This window comes from Lygodium microphyllum, chromosome 3 (genome assembly GCF_053477565.2).
Source record: "Lygodium microphyllum isolate KBCC chromosome 3, Lygodium_microphyllum_v1.1.10, whole genome shotgun sequence".
In the NCBI taxonomy this organism is placed as follows: Eukaryota; Viridiplantae; Streptophyta; class Polypodiopsida; order Schizaeales; family Lygodiaceae; genus Lygodium; species Lygodium microphyllum.
In genome coordinates this window covers 131,307,589-131,323,051 of record NC_141137.1, presented here as the reverse complement: position 1 = coordinate 131,323,051, position 15,463 = coordinate 131,307,589, and positions in this window count along the sequence as shown.

Below are 15,463 nucleotides of genomic sequence, written 5' to 3'. Positions count from 1 at the left end.
TATCTTTTTTTGGATAATATCTAAAATATCTAAAATAAACTAGTTTTGCTCAAAATCTAATATTTTTGGACCATCCAAACTATACCCATTAATACTAGTGATTAATATAGCTCATAAGTCTCGTTCATGTTGTAACTTACATGAAGGGTGGCTACGGTCCTTGTCAATCAGAGAAAAATATCGAAATTATGACTCTCGATTTTTCTAAATAAAATATTTTTAATTAAATAAAATTATTAGTTATTAATGTTAGTTAGTTTTTACCTTAGTTAGTCTTTAGTTAGTAATCTTACTAACTTATTATTTGACTAACTAACTTTCGAACTAACCAACTAACTTTTATTGTGTGGAAATATTACAGAAGTAAAGAGGGTTCTCGATCTAGAAAAGAAAACCTTGAAAGAGAAGGCCAAGTTCAAGGACTATGTCCTGGAAAATGAGATGCTGTATTATCAAGAGAGGCTTTATATACCCAAAAGCTGGGAGATGAAGAATACAATTTTGTGGGAAGCTCATGATAGCCCCATACTTGGACATCTAGGGTATGCTAAAACTTGAAATGCAGTTCCGAAAAGCTACTATTGGCCATGAATGAAAGCTGATGTCCTTAGATATGTAAGCCAATTTCTGAGTTGTCAAAGGATCAAGGGTGAAGGGATCAAACTTCTTGGCAAAATTACACCCCCTTGATATTCCTAAAATGAAATGGGAATATGTTAACACAGAGTTTATAATAGGCTTACCCATTATTCAAGAAATACATGTTTTATCCTAATGATTGTGGATATACTTATTACTAAGATAGCTCATGCTATTTCAGTAAAGTCAACCCATAAAGCTTCAAACATTGCTAAAATCTTCATCACAGAGATATTTCAACAACATGGGCTCCTAAAAAAGATTATCAAGGATCATGATACTCTCTTTACCTCCAAATTTTGGACTAATATCTTTCCAGCCATCGAGATTCAGTCATGCTTTAGTACAACATATACCACCCATAAACTGATGGACAAATAAAAATAGTTAATCAAGTCTCAGAGGATAATTTAAGGGATGATTATAGCCAATAGCCAAAGAAGTGGATTGAATATGTTCCATTGGTAGAGTACACCTATAATGCTTTATTCCAACAAAGCATCAAAATGATCCCATTCCAAGCATTATTTGGGCATGAGTATTTATTTCCCCTAAACTTCTTTGATCCAACCATAATGGTAGAAGCTTCAAAAAGAGTGTAGATGACATGAAAGATCAAGTCAAGGCAATCCAAAAAGATATATAAGCAACATAAGATTGACATAAGGCCTACATAAATCTAAAGAGGATTGATAGATTCTTTAAGGAAGGTGACATGGTCTTCCTAAGGGTTTGACCCAAGAAAAGCTCTCTATCTCTTAGGAAGTTCAAAAATTAGTTCTAGATATTGTGGGCCATACAAAATTATAAAATGCCTTGGGACACATGCATAAAAGGTAGCCTTATCTCCTCATCTAAGAATCCATAATGTATTCCATGTAAGTTTACTAAAATCATATGTTTTTAATCCAAAACATATCCTTGATGATGAAAAAACTGCAATGCCAACCTAAGGGATCCTTGAAACTTGAAATCCAACTTGAGAGGATCCTAGAAGTTAGGGAAAAACCCTTGCGAAATGGTACCTTACAAGAATATCTAATCCAATGGAGAGACTTCCTGAAAGAAGATGCAACCTAGATTGAGGAATTTTTCTTAAAAAAAGAACACTGCGATTTTCTCTCGAGAGGAGTATATCTCAATTTCTCTAAGGGGAGGAGAATGTAACATGCCCAAATTTCCTTAGATAAATATACTTAGTTTGGGCCGATTTGCACGTCCTTTTTATTTAGGTAGCCTAAACTAAGTCCATAGTGTCTTACCAAATCAAAATGAATTTCTAAAGATTCATTTTAGAATTTTTATCAAATATAATACTTATTTTCTAATTTATTTTATTAACAATAATTTTTTAAAATTATGCTCATTTTTTCTAAAAGTATTTTTAAAATTTTATATAAATTTCTTGAATATTAAAAATTAGTTTGAATTTCTTGATAATTTTGTAAATTCTTTTAGATGTAACCTTTATGAACATGATTCATATTTTATATTAAATTTTACTAAACTTCTACCTAAAATGTTTAAAAATTTTGACATTATAAATAAAGTGTAAATTACATATATACAATAAAAATAAAAAATGAAGAAAAAAAGAAAATCCATCCCCTCTCTCTCTTATTAATAAGAAATCAATGTCTATGTCTCTCTCTCTCTCTCTCTCTCTCTCTCTCTCTCTCTCTCTATTAATAAAAGAACAAAACCCCATCCCTATTCTTAAAAAATGAAAAATAAATTAAAAAAGTATACTAAATAAATTGGAAATTTATTTTCTTCTAAAAACAAACAAGCAAATGAAAAACCTTTCTTAGGTAATAAAACAAAAATAGTTTCTCATTACTAAACTCACACCAAAAGATGAAAATACCCCTCCCCCCCTAGGAAACTATGAGAGGACCCCTCTTCTCATTTTCAACACTCATGACTTAGAGATAAGTAGGAAACTATGATGAGTCTACTCTTGAGAGAGAGACATGGACTAGAGTACATGACTTAGAGATAAGTAGAGGGAGTGAGACTATATGATGAGTTACTCTTGAGAGAGGGAGAGGGAGTGGGAACACGAGTTAGAGATGAGAAAATTTCACAAAAAGGAGTTAGTGGTAGCTTGTACGTTGATATCTTATCCAAATAATTTCTTTTCTCACTTTTCCTATTCACAATGGCCCCTCGCAAGTGTATAAATATGGTAGGGCCCTCCAACAATCATGATGTTGAAAATACAATCGTTAACATGATTGAGTTATATTATTTTATTTTCAAATCAAATTACTTTTAGTTTTATTCATAAGAACTTCTTTAATTAGCAAAATAATATCCATTTTATTTTCTTTAATTTCTTCATCTTTTGAATTTGAAAATATAGTCAAAATAATATCTATTTTTATTTAAAATTAAAAATAAAATTTAACTAGCTTAAAAATAAAATTAATTAAGTATGACTAAAAATATTATTAGATTGTTAAATTTTTTTATGAAGCGGGTAAGATAATTACTTATTTAAATAATTAAATTATATTTTGTATAATAAAAATAATAATTTGTTCTCTATAAATTAAATTCATAATCTATAAAAATATATTTTTATAGATAAGATTATCTTAATTAATTAATGATTAAAAAGGATAAATACAAAAATGGCAGTAGTTTGTAGTTCTTTTCACTAGAAATTAGCTTAATTTCTTGTTATTAAAAAGCTTAACTTTATTGGTGGGAGCCAGGATTCGAATAACCATATTTTCCTTATTGTTATTATTATTTAGATTCATTTCCTACATCATCTTCATCTTTTTTCAAAGTTGTTAAGGTTGCACATGTAGATCTGTTTAGCACCATCATCATGAGCTATATACATATTCTCTTCATCATCATTCTTGTCGATCACATAACAAGCAACAATCCTCATCATCAATACTTCTAGGATAAGATACCTTACTACTCATGCCCTATGAGAAGGCATCTTGTTGCTATTCACGATTGCTACAAGTTCTCTACTTTCATCCATGTTGCCATAGGGCACAAATAGGCCATGCCTTCATGCTACTCACACATTCTCTGGTGCTAGAGCAGGGCACATATAGGCCATGTCTTCATGCTGCCTACATCTTCTCTACTCTTGGAGTAGGGTGTAAACAAGCCAAGCCTTCCTATTGCCCATGTCTTGCCTATTATCTGTGCTATAGGGCATCAATAACCAATGTTTTCTATGTTGATCCACATTGGACTAGGGTACCAACATCCACACTTTCCTTCTATCCACCATAAATTTTCTGCTCTACTATCACAAATGCAATCATCTACCATGATTCTAGCATCATCATCCTTTATATCTTCATCTTTGTCATAATTGTAAACAATGACATGGTGTAACATACAAAATTTGAGCAAGAAGTAGAGAATACACAGCAAATGCTTTAGTTTCAAACCAACTGATAGAAAGATGGATCTATCAACCTGTGCTCTTCTACTATGAAGCTTAGATGGCAATCGAGATAGATGATAGGCAAAGAGCTTAAGTCCAGTCGAGAAAACTCTAACTAGGTGAAATATAGATTGATGATGGGTTTGTAGGGGACTTCCTTTTATAGCCCAAGAAGGTAGTTTGGCCAGCCTATCTGAGGGACCTTCCTTACTCAACCAAGAAATATTCCCTTTACCATTGGGCCGAGGATGCTACCCCTAGACCCCTATCAAGGGGTCCACTGGCCCCCTTGAGACCCCTCATCTAGGGGCCGCTTTCATAGTCCAGACCCCAAAATAGAAGTCCTTGAAAACTCCCACACCCCACAACTCGATGCATTATGCCTCAAGTTGCTATCAACATTATTACTATATCTAATCCAAAGGCTAGATCTACAAAGGTTAAAATTTTGCCATCTAATCACATAGACCTCCTCTAACATACAAGTGAGGACCTAACCAATGTCTAGGATCACACATAGCTTTTCCTCATAATGGGAGCCTTATAAATTAGAGCACCATGGATCAATACTCCCCCTCAATGTCCCCCTACTACAAGTGAACTTCATCCTTGGCCCAACGTCAATTCTCCAAAGATGAACTCGAAATAGATCCATTGTAAGAGCTTTGGTGAATATCTATGCTCCATTCTCCTCCATTGGATGATAAATAAGCTCTGCTATCCCATCCTTGATCAAGTCATGCACATATTAATACTGGATTTGAATGTGTTTAGTGCATATATGGAAAATTGGATTTTTAGCAATGGTGATGCAACTCTAATTGCCATATGTTAGCATTGGTGAGTATTCATTCTGTACTCCCATATACCATAGGTTTCTGCTTAACCATACTACTTCACGTCTAGCAAAATAGGCTACCTTATGATCTATTTCAATAGAAGACAATGCCAAAGGTTGGTTGCTTCTTACAAATCCAAGAGAAGATTCCTAAACATAAAGAGAAACAATATCTAGAAATTGATTTCCTAGAATCATTGTCACACCTACCCGATCCAAGTCACAATTTCCACAAGAGCACTTTTGAAATTGTATGTGATACCATAGTCAAGAGTTCCTTTCAAGTGCCTAACACCCATATCCCAACTTTCCAATGACTTTCAAATGGTTTGTTTGAGAACCTTCCCAAAACATCAATAGCAAAATTGATATCTAGCCTAGTGTTGCACAAGTAGATGAGGCTACTAACCAACCTATTGTATCTCCCAATGTCTATTAGCATTTATATATCCTCAATGGATAATTGCACATTGACCTCCATAGGTGTAGTTATCTCCTTACACTTAGTCATGCTAGATGTTTTTAAAATATCCCATGCATACTTCTTTTGAGAGATGAAAATTTTGCCAAGCTCTTGCCAAACTTCAATCCCCAAAGAATAATGCAACAAGCCCAAGTCTATCATTTCAAACTTAGAGCTCAAAGCCTTTTGAGTGTGATAGATCATATATTCATAGTCACCTATAATAAAAAGGTCATCTACATATAGGACAATCACTATTATAGACTTTTCACCATCCCTATATAAACAAACAAGTTATTATCTGAGGCACATCTTTTGAAATTCAAGCCTAAAAGGAATTTATCTATCCATTACTACCATGCTCTAGGGGTTTGTTTCAACCCATATAGTACATCTATATATAGGATAATCACTACATACTTTTCACCATCCATGTAAACATCAAAATTATCATATGAGGTACATCTTTTGAAATTCAAGCATAAAAAGAATTTATCTATCCACTACTACCATGCTCTTAGGGGCTTATTTTAGCCCATATAATGTCTTCTTTAGCTCACAAACTTTGTTCTCAAAATGGGGGGCCTCAAACCCTAGTTGCAAGCCACCTACAACTCCTCCTTGAGGTCACCATTCAAGAATGCTAATTTAATATCCATTTGGTAGACTAGCTACTTCTTATGAGCGGTTAGTATAAGTACTATGAAAATACTGGTAATTCTAGTAGTTGGAGAGAATGATGCTTCAAAATCAAATCCTTTAACATGTGAAAATCCCTATGTAACTAATCTAGCTTTATACTTTTCTAAGCTTCCATAAAACTTATACTTTACCTTCCACACCCACTTGGTGCTAATAATCTCTCTTTTCTAGTTGATCCACTAGCTCCCAAGTATCATTCTTCATTATGCTATCATACTCAACCTACATGGCTACTCTCCATGCTGGACCATCAAGTGCTTTTTCCAAGTCTACTGGCTCCTTTACTTCTCTCATTATCTCATCTATCAAGGTCATATTGACTATGTGAGTAGAAGCCTTTCTTTGCTTCTCTATTTTATGAGACCTCCTTGGTCCATCTGCCTTTTCCTCAATAGTGGTAGGCATGGGATTATTGCAATCATAGAGATCCTTAACCCATTGCAACAATGGCTTTTCCAATGGTATGATTGCAAGTGAAGATGATGCTTCCTCCTTCTTGAGGGTAGGGACAAACCTTAGGATATGCTCATAGTGGACTACTTCTTTGCTAAATGATAAAGTGGAAGAACTTATATTCTTTTTCTCCACTATATGTTCACCGCTCCTTGAACACTGCATTATGACTCACTATAATCTTCTTTGCCTCTTAGTCATATAAATTTTAAGCCTTTTCCTCATCTCTATAATCCAAAAAGATACATTTTGTACTTTTTGGTTTTAACTTATTTCACTTATCCTTTGAAGCATGTGCATAACATTCACATCCAAAAGTTCTAAAGTGTGAGACATAAGGTTTCTTACTAGAATAGGCCTCATGAGGAGTTTTTCCCTTAAGAGCCTTTGTGTAACTCCAATTAAGATGTAGACTACAGTATTAACAGCTTTTGTCCAAAACTGATTAGGTAATCCCTTGCCCTTAAGCATGCACCTTTCCATTTCCACAAAGGTGTAATTTTTGCATTTAATAATGCCATTCTACTTGCATCAGGTAGTGGTGCTAGTGCATCAAGTGGTGATGTTCCTATATCAACAATTCAAACATTGAAGATTCATCCACCAACCTTTAGTGAAGGCAAGCTAGATGGTATAAGCTACACTTTGTGGAAGTTTGAAATTACAACTATCCTTAATTCTTATGAGCTTCTAGAGATGATACTGGCGATTGACCTAGAACCACAACCCACTTCCACATACAGTGGTACATACACTGATACTAACACACATACCAATGCACTTACACCTTGCATATTCTCCATTGCACACCACCATGAATACATACTATTTTAGACAATAACGATGAATCGGTGGACCTTCCTTTTTTCTCATTGGCCAGGCACCCACCTTGTGTGCAAGGGAGGGCCGATGAGCAAAGAAGAAGAAAGGAATGAGGCACTTTGCAATGCTTGTGTGTCATCCCATGATTCATAGTAGAAGCACCACATAGATCCTTGCACCTTAGTGCACTTGTGTGTGGTCTTGTGCGACCATGTGCACTCTAATAAGGTCTAGTCTCACCCCGGCCCCCTAATAGGATGCTTAACTAGTTCTAAGACTACCTCTTAGGAAGGCCATCCTTGTCAATCCTTTTCTTTTCTAAGCTTTAGGGAAAGCCATCTAGCTAACTAGATCCATCTGATTGTAGGAAAATTTCATCAAGAAACCATCCATCTACTTTCCATAAGTGTTGTGGTATACTTTAGTATTTTGAATAGGAATGCTCTCATGCTATGATGACATATAAAAATAGGTTCGTTCATTAGTGTTTGCATAAGGTTCATTGGCACACCTTTATGATACAGACACTAAGCAATCCAATTGGAAAACATAAGTGTTACTTTATTTAATCGCATATATACAATTGCTTCAAGAGCGAACCAACCCAAAACTAGATTACCACCCTTACCCTATTCATCTTAGGCCTTTGAACACTCAATCACATTTGGCTCATATAAGTTTCCAAGCCTATTTTAGGATTGGAATAGAGATAACAACTCAAAAAACCCCACTAGTTCTTGCTCACTATAAGGATACACCTTCCTATATTATGGGAGACCAAACGTACCTAAGTGGTGGCCAACTACCTTAGGTACTGTATATGCACTCCGAGTGAAGAGTAATTGAGATAACGATGGGGAAGGAATCATGTACCATTTCCATCATCCAGTTGTTAAAGGCACAAATGTAATTAGTATAATTCTTTTCATAATTAAAGTAACCACAATTAGTTTCTAATTTTTCTAACAATCATTCTTTTCAAAACAAGATAAAATCAATATTATTTTCACTAAATCAAAATCATCCAATAGAATTTTTTATATGAATTCTTAATTTATCAAATCCAAAATGAAGTTCATCTTTGTACATTTGAATATACTCTAACATTCTATCCACGTGAACACACTCTACTTTCCTTTTTTCGTATACGAAGCATACTTTAGTATTCTGTATATGTTTTAATGTCCTTCTTTACTTAGCTTTCCTTTTCTTATTCATCTTCTTAACATGGTGGGATCAATATGGAAAGGAAGATCAAGTGAAGCCCTTTCCTTTGTGGAGACATTCTTTCTCTTGCCTACTACCACACGTTCTTATTATTAGTATCTTACTTTGTGTACCATGATTGTTTTACCAAAAATTCATGCTATGCATCAATTTGCTCAACTTCTCCCCTTCCACATATAATGCATGTATACTTCTTTTCAACAAGTGCTTTTTATGTTCAAGTGTAAATTTGAGTTAAATAATTCCAATGCACATGCAACTCATATAATTAGTTTATTCCATGACAACACAATATAGATCCCAATGGTCTTATGCATGTGAATACAGTGGGTCTCGCTAAGTTTATTTCAACATTCAAGAAAAACAAAGTTCCTCTTATAATCATTTGAAAATGAGTCCTAGCTATTGCATACACATTTCGGAGTTGGTTCTTGTGCACTGCTCCTATTTCACTATTATGCAATGTATGAAAGCAAATACATGGTCAATATGTCCTTAGTCCCAAAATAGAACTTGTAAATGTTGCGCTACACGAGTTGAATGACGAGACTTTGTACACCCTCTTATTATTTCAAAAGGTTCTTTCAACCATGAAACACAATGGCTATCTCTCACCTAACCTCTCACATGTATTATGAATATCAAGATCCATTTGTAGTGAGTTTGCATGGCCTTCCCTCAAGTACAAAGGACACACTTGTGTAGCTCCACAATCCATGAATGCAACCCTTTCATTCTCAACCCTCTATGACCTTTGCATGCAAAGAAGAAGCATGACCATAGGCATGAGAGAGTGCTCAAGTGAAAGAAGGAGGCTTCATCCACATGGTCCCTCACACTCACTCACTCTCCCTCACTCTGAACTCTCAAACTCTCACTCTCTCCCTCTCTCACAATGAAAATCAAGAAGGTAAGTATACAAAATTTGCACACACAGGAATAGCTTCTATTCTTTCTCATCCTTTTAATACATGAAACTATTAGGAAAGAAATAAACTAAAAAAATAGGTATTTTATTTCCCCTCCTCTCCGCCTGAAAATAAGGAAAAGTGGAGAGAGAAATAGTAAAATAATCCTTTTATTTCTTCACTTTTGCAATGTCATTTTGCCTTTCTTATGTTATACACAAAGGATTTGCTCAGATGTCTTCTCTCTCCTCATTCAATAACTATTTTTCAACCCTTCAAAAAGCTCATTATGGAAGTATGGTGCTTGGTTTCTAATACAAAACGATTAGTAGATATGCATTAATTTATTTTTCAATAAAAAAATTGGGAGTTTCTTTTAATATTTTAAATATATTGTTATATATTAACTTTTGGTTTTAAAGGTAGAATTTAATTTTTAAAAATCTAAAAACTCTTGACATCTCTTTTCTCTAAGTTAGCTTGCCCCATTTCACTATACTCTCATAGCTCTACTATGACCTCTTCTTTGTGTGTATGCCTATGCAATCCACCTTGACATAGTAAACTACCTTGAACTCTCTTGCTCATAATCAATCATCGATATCTAGTGTATATAATCTATTTATGTATACGCACTCTGCATTTGCACTTAGCTATTCCATTTCCATTGACATCTCTGTGTGTCTATCCATCCTACTTTTACAAGCCAAGATGTCTACTTTCCTTTGACATCTCTATGCATCTCTAGCCTATCTTCTCAAATATATAACTCCCTATTTTTATTAATATCTATGTGTCTCTATGTATGTCTCTCCAATCTACCTCCATAGAATCAAGCGTCCTAATACCATTAACATCTCGGTGTGTCTATATGTGCCTCTCTAGTCTATCTCCATAGACATCAAAACCCCTATTCTAATAATAAATATCTCCCTATGTCTATGTAGAGTATCTTGACATACTTAACATGGATTGATCTATATTGTGTAATCAATTCATATGTTTGTAACTAGACCACAATCAATAAGCTGAATGAATATGGGCAAAAATGAGCTACATGTTGAGATAGAGCTTGAATATGCCCATTATTCAAAAGGACATAGCATAATAGTGCTAATCCTCAAGTTCTACAAAGTTACATGTAGATGGGATTGAAGCATGTGGACTTGTGGGTTGATGGGGGAATCTACCCCATTGATCTCCTAACCAATAAACCTTGATTTTTCTCAGGAATCACAAACTTGTGGGTTGATGGGGGAATCTAACCAATTGATCTCCTAACCCATAAACCTTGAGTTTTCTTAGGAATCACAAACTTGGTGAAATATGTTTGTGAAGTTGAAAATGGATTGTTTGGTTACACTAGATGGCTTAATGAATAGAAATTAAAAATATTCTCAACCTACCAAGCAATTGTAAAAAGCTATCACAATGCCATCACTGCACATCAACTTCAAATACAATAGCTAATGGATAAGTGAAGCAACTGAATGAAAGTATAACTCAAAAAAGTAATTAAATTATCACAATCTAGATTACTAGTCATGACATTGACATCTCATACTAGTAGGAGATAAATCTATAAGATAACCTAAAGAAGATCAATAGTAAGTTGACATAGGAGTGCAAATGAAAAAAAATTCCAATTTATGAGTTAATTGTGAACAATGTCTAGTGGAAGTGACGTATCAAGGCATGCAAGGTTGCTAAGAAGGAAGACCTAGGTGAGAGCGAGATTGGATCATCCATTTAAAAATTTTTCATTCTAGGTGAGAGTGAGATTGGATCATCCGTTCAAAGATTTTTTAGACTAAAATCCTAGGTGAGGGAGTTTGGATCATCCATTCAAAGTTGTTGAAGGGAAGTATATTAGAAGATGCTTCAAACAACCTAAGGTTCAAGGCTATGAAGGAGAAGGTGATTGAGTTTATGCTAAAAGATGTCTCAAACAAGCTCTCAGTTGTGGATGCACAATCTATTGGTAATAGGGTCAACATTAGCACATGGTCTTACTAAAAAATATTCAAGGGTGTGAAGGTTGGGTTTGGTCATGTGGTGAAGAGCAACATAATTATTCCTCTTCCTAGACCTTCCAAGTTAATAGAGGTGAAGTAATTTTTGTAACAAGAAGATAGTGCTTGTTCAAGCATTGATACTTTGCCTACAAACCCCTTCTTTCTAAACACCCTTTTTACAACCATGGCCCCACGTAAGCATGTTGATGTGCTAGGGCCATCGACTAATCAAAACACTGAGAACATGATCATGCATACGGCCGAACCATACTACTTTATTTTTAAAAATATTTAAACAATTCATATTATTCCACTTTAATCATAGAAATTCTAAAAAATGAGAATTATAACTTATCTTATCTCCATTAACTTTTGAATTATTGTTAACTTTCTAAATTGAAAAATATAGTGGAGATTATGCTGAAAATGATTAAAAATTCATAATTTAAGTTAAAAAATATACTTTACCATTTATAAAAAGTGTAAAAATTTAGATAAAATCAAAAGAAACTTAGACATATAGAGTAAATTAAACAAAAAATAGATTATTAGTTTAAAACTTTTTTTATTTAAGAAATTTATAAAACTAAAAATATCATTAAAAAAATGTATTTTAATATTATACATTATAAAACATTATTTTTTAAATTTAAAATAATTATACTCATAGATGGATTTTTGTTTAAAAATATCATTAAATTGTTCATGAAAATTAGTTTTTTTGTAGCCATAGCCTAAAAATCATATCGAGAAAATGAAAATTCTCTCATAGATTATGCATGTCATCATGCTTATATGTTTTGTAATTAGAAAAATATATATAATAAATAGTAAGTTATTTTTTAAATATCTTTCCAAGTTGATAAAAAATTAATCTAGATATCTTAAAATTTATTAAGGTGCATTCACATGTGTGAAGTTAAACTCAAATTATGAGTTGGATATTTTAGTGGTTAAATGGATATTATTAAAGAATTCCATTGAAATGTTTTAAATTACTAAAAATTCCATTAGACAATTAACTTGATCATTGTTTGGAAAGGACAGGTTGTTAATTATTTGTTGACTAATTTTGATTGCATTAAATTATGGAAAAAGATTCTAATGATGTCCATATTTTCAATAGCTGGGACAGGATTGAGGCTTGATGCCATTCGCAAGACCACACATAAGTTACTCTTCATACATAGTTATATATAAATTTCCTAAGGCAATATGTGCTCTCTTAAGTATGTATGGTTGTCCCCATATAGGAAGGTTCTCCCTTATGATACGTGAGAACTAGTGGGCCTCTAGCTTGAGGTCATAATCTTGACCCCCATCCTAAGATAGGGAAGGAAATTTATATGATCCCAATGTAGTTTAGCATTGGAATGCCTAGGAAGAATAGGGCAAGGTGGCAACCTAGTTTTGGGTTGATTTACTATTTGAAGCGTTTGTAAGGATGACAATAATGTAAATCAATGTGTTTTCCAAAATGATAGTTTTGATGTTCGTATAAGAACATGTTAACAACGAACCTTGTGTAAAGATTAATCAAGGAAGTTGTTTTTATAAGTTTCACAACTGAGTAGTATGCTTGCTTAGATAACTAAAATAGACCACGTTATTAAAGGAAAGTGGGTGGGTGGTCTTCCCAATGAAATTGTCCTACGGTTGAGTGGACTCGGTTTAGCTGGGTGGTTTTTCCCAAAGTTTAGAAAAGGGATGACGAATGTGACTATTCCTAGGGTTGAGTTTTACAACTGACTAAGCACTATTTTAGGGGGCTAGTGTGAGACTATGCCTTATGGGTAGAGGAGTTGACAGTTAGCTCCCCCTTGTTTCTCACTCTCACTAAACCAAGTGTAGTGCTCACCTTAAGTCTTTGACGGTTCGCACAATAGGGGCTATCTTAGCCTGATACTAGATTGTTTTTAGAGACCATAGTTGTGCCACTTAGGAATCCACAGGGGGATCCTCGTGGGATGAGGTCGGACATATTACTTGTGAGGTAGACTTAGTTCTTATTGGATTGCGACAATAACATTCAACTTTGTATGTGAATTATCATTTTATATATATATATATATATATATATAACACAACTACACAAAGATGACCCTAAAGTAGTATGCTAGACGATATAGAGGAGCAAACCAAGACAATCCATTGGGGTCTAAGAAAATCCAAAGAGGATCCCTTGGATTTTCAAAGAGTGAGATGTGGTCTTGTTAAGAGTCCACCCAAAAAAAAGTTCACTCTTAGAAAATTCAAGAACCTCAGCCCAAGATACTATTCCACCCTACAAGATTATCAAATGTTTTGCCAAAATTACTTACAAACTAAAACTTTCACTTTATCTCAAAGTCCACAATGTATTTCATGTAAGCCTCCTAAAATCCTACATCGCGAACCTTGATGATGTCTTTGATGATGGGACAACTTGTAATGCTGACTCAGGGAGTCCTTGAGGTATATAATAATATTTAGTTTCTATTGTGACTAGTTCTTGTGGTTTGCATTTACTTTGAGATATTTTTTTTTCAAATAAAAATGTAAGTGGATTTATGTTTTTCAAAATTGTAGTAAGATACATGGCCCATAGGGATGTATTAAATAGATTTAAAGGCATTATTCCTTCATATTAACTAACTTCCATGACAATTGCTCAATATTAGGAAACATTCAGGTGAACTTTTGGGGCTTTTAAACTATTTTGAAATCTAGTGATACTTTTAAGGATAAAGTTTTATGGAAAAGTCATAATTTAAGCATATAAGCTCCAATTTTGTTAGACATTCATGCATTAGAACCCTCTCATCAAGATATTTCTAATGATATGTTATATTTGATGTAGGATATATACTTACACAAGTTTTGCCATATGCAAGAGATTAAAGAGAAGGATCACTAGGGTGTGTAGAGCCTTACTTTCACATTTGGTTGTTGTCGTTTACTCAAAGACATTATCCTCTAGCATTGGGAACATGTACTTAACATTTAGTTTACCTTTTACAACAAAAGTTGGGCAACTTTTATTTAACTTTACAAAGCATTTGCAAGTTGAAGTTGGTAACTTTGTTCTCTTTTGAGTGGATCCTCACTTGTGTTATTTTTGTAGCAATAACTTTTCTGTTTAATCTATTTTGTATGCTTTTAGATTTTTCACAAGTAGTTATGTATTTTAGTTTTGTCTAGCTAAAGGATGTTTCATACTTCCATTAAAAATGGTCTTTTGTTGTATGTAGTTGCTATATCCTAATTATAATATAATGGCAATATAGTTTGCAGTTGTCTTATGGTTTTGTAGTATTATAACCATTGTTGGGTTGTTACCTGGCACACACATCCCACACATATACACATACAAGGATGCTTGTATGCATTCATAGTGTAGCCACATGGAGACATGTGGAATTGATGTATCCAATTTATCTTTTATTGTTTCTCAAACTCATGTCCTCTCTTGTCGCCAAAGTAGGTGAAGTTGTTTGTGGTAGTGGAGGGGATAGTAAACCAAGTGGCGTTGTTGACACTTTCAAAACATGTCCTTATTTTAGTCCTTACTACCAAATGCTCAGTCAAGTTGTAGGCATGTGGCATTCTCCCTCTATTTATGATTTGTTTTCACTTAAGATTTTAAAATGTCTAGTTTTCTTAAAATACTTGAAGAGTTATTGCCTTCAAAGCTTGCAGTTTGTAAAAGTTTCACACCCCTATAGTTGAAATGAGTCTAACATACTCTTTTGAGGCCTATTTATCCATAGTATGTTTCTTTGAGTATACAACACCATGCACACATATATAAAACCATTTTTCCAATAGTTTGACAAGATCTTGCTAGGATTTACATGGTATATGGATTGATTTTCCACGCTAAATAACTTGGCATATCATGCTTTCATGGATCTCTTTCTAATGACTTTATGAGTCGTGTCTATCTTACACTATAATAGATAGACAAGTAATAAAAGGTTGTATTTTCAACCATCT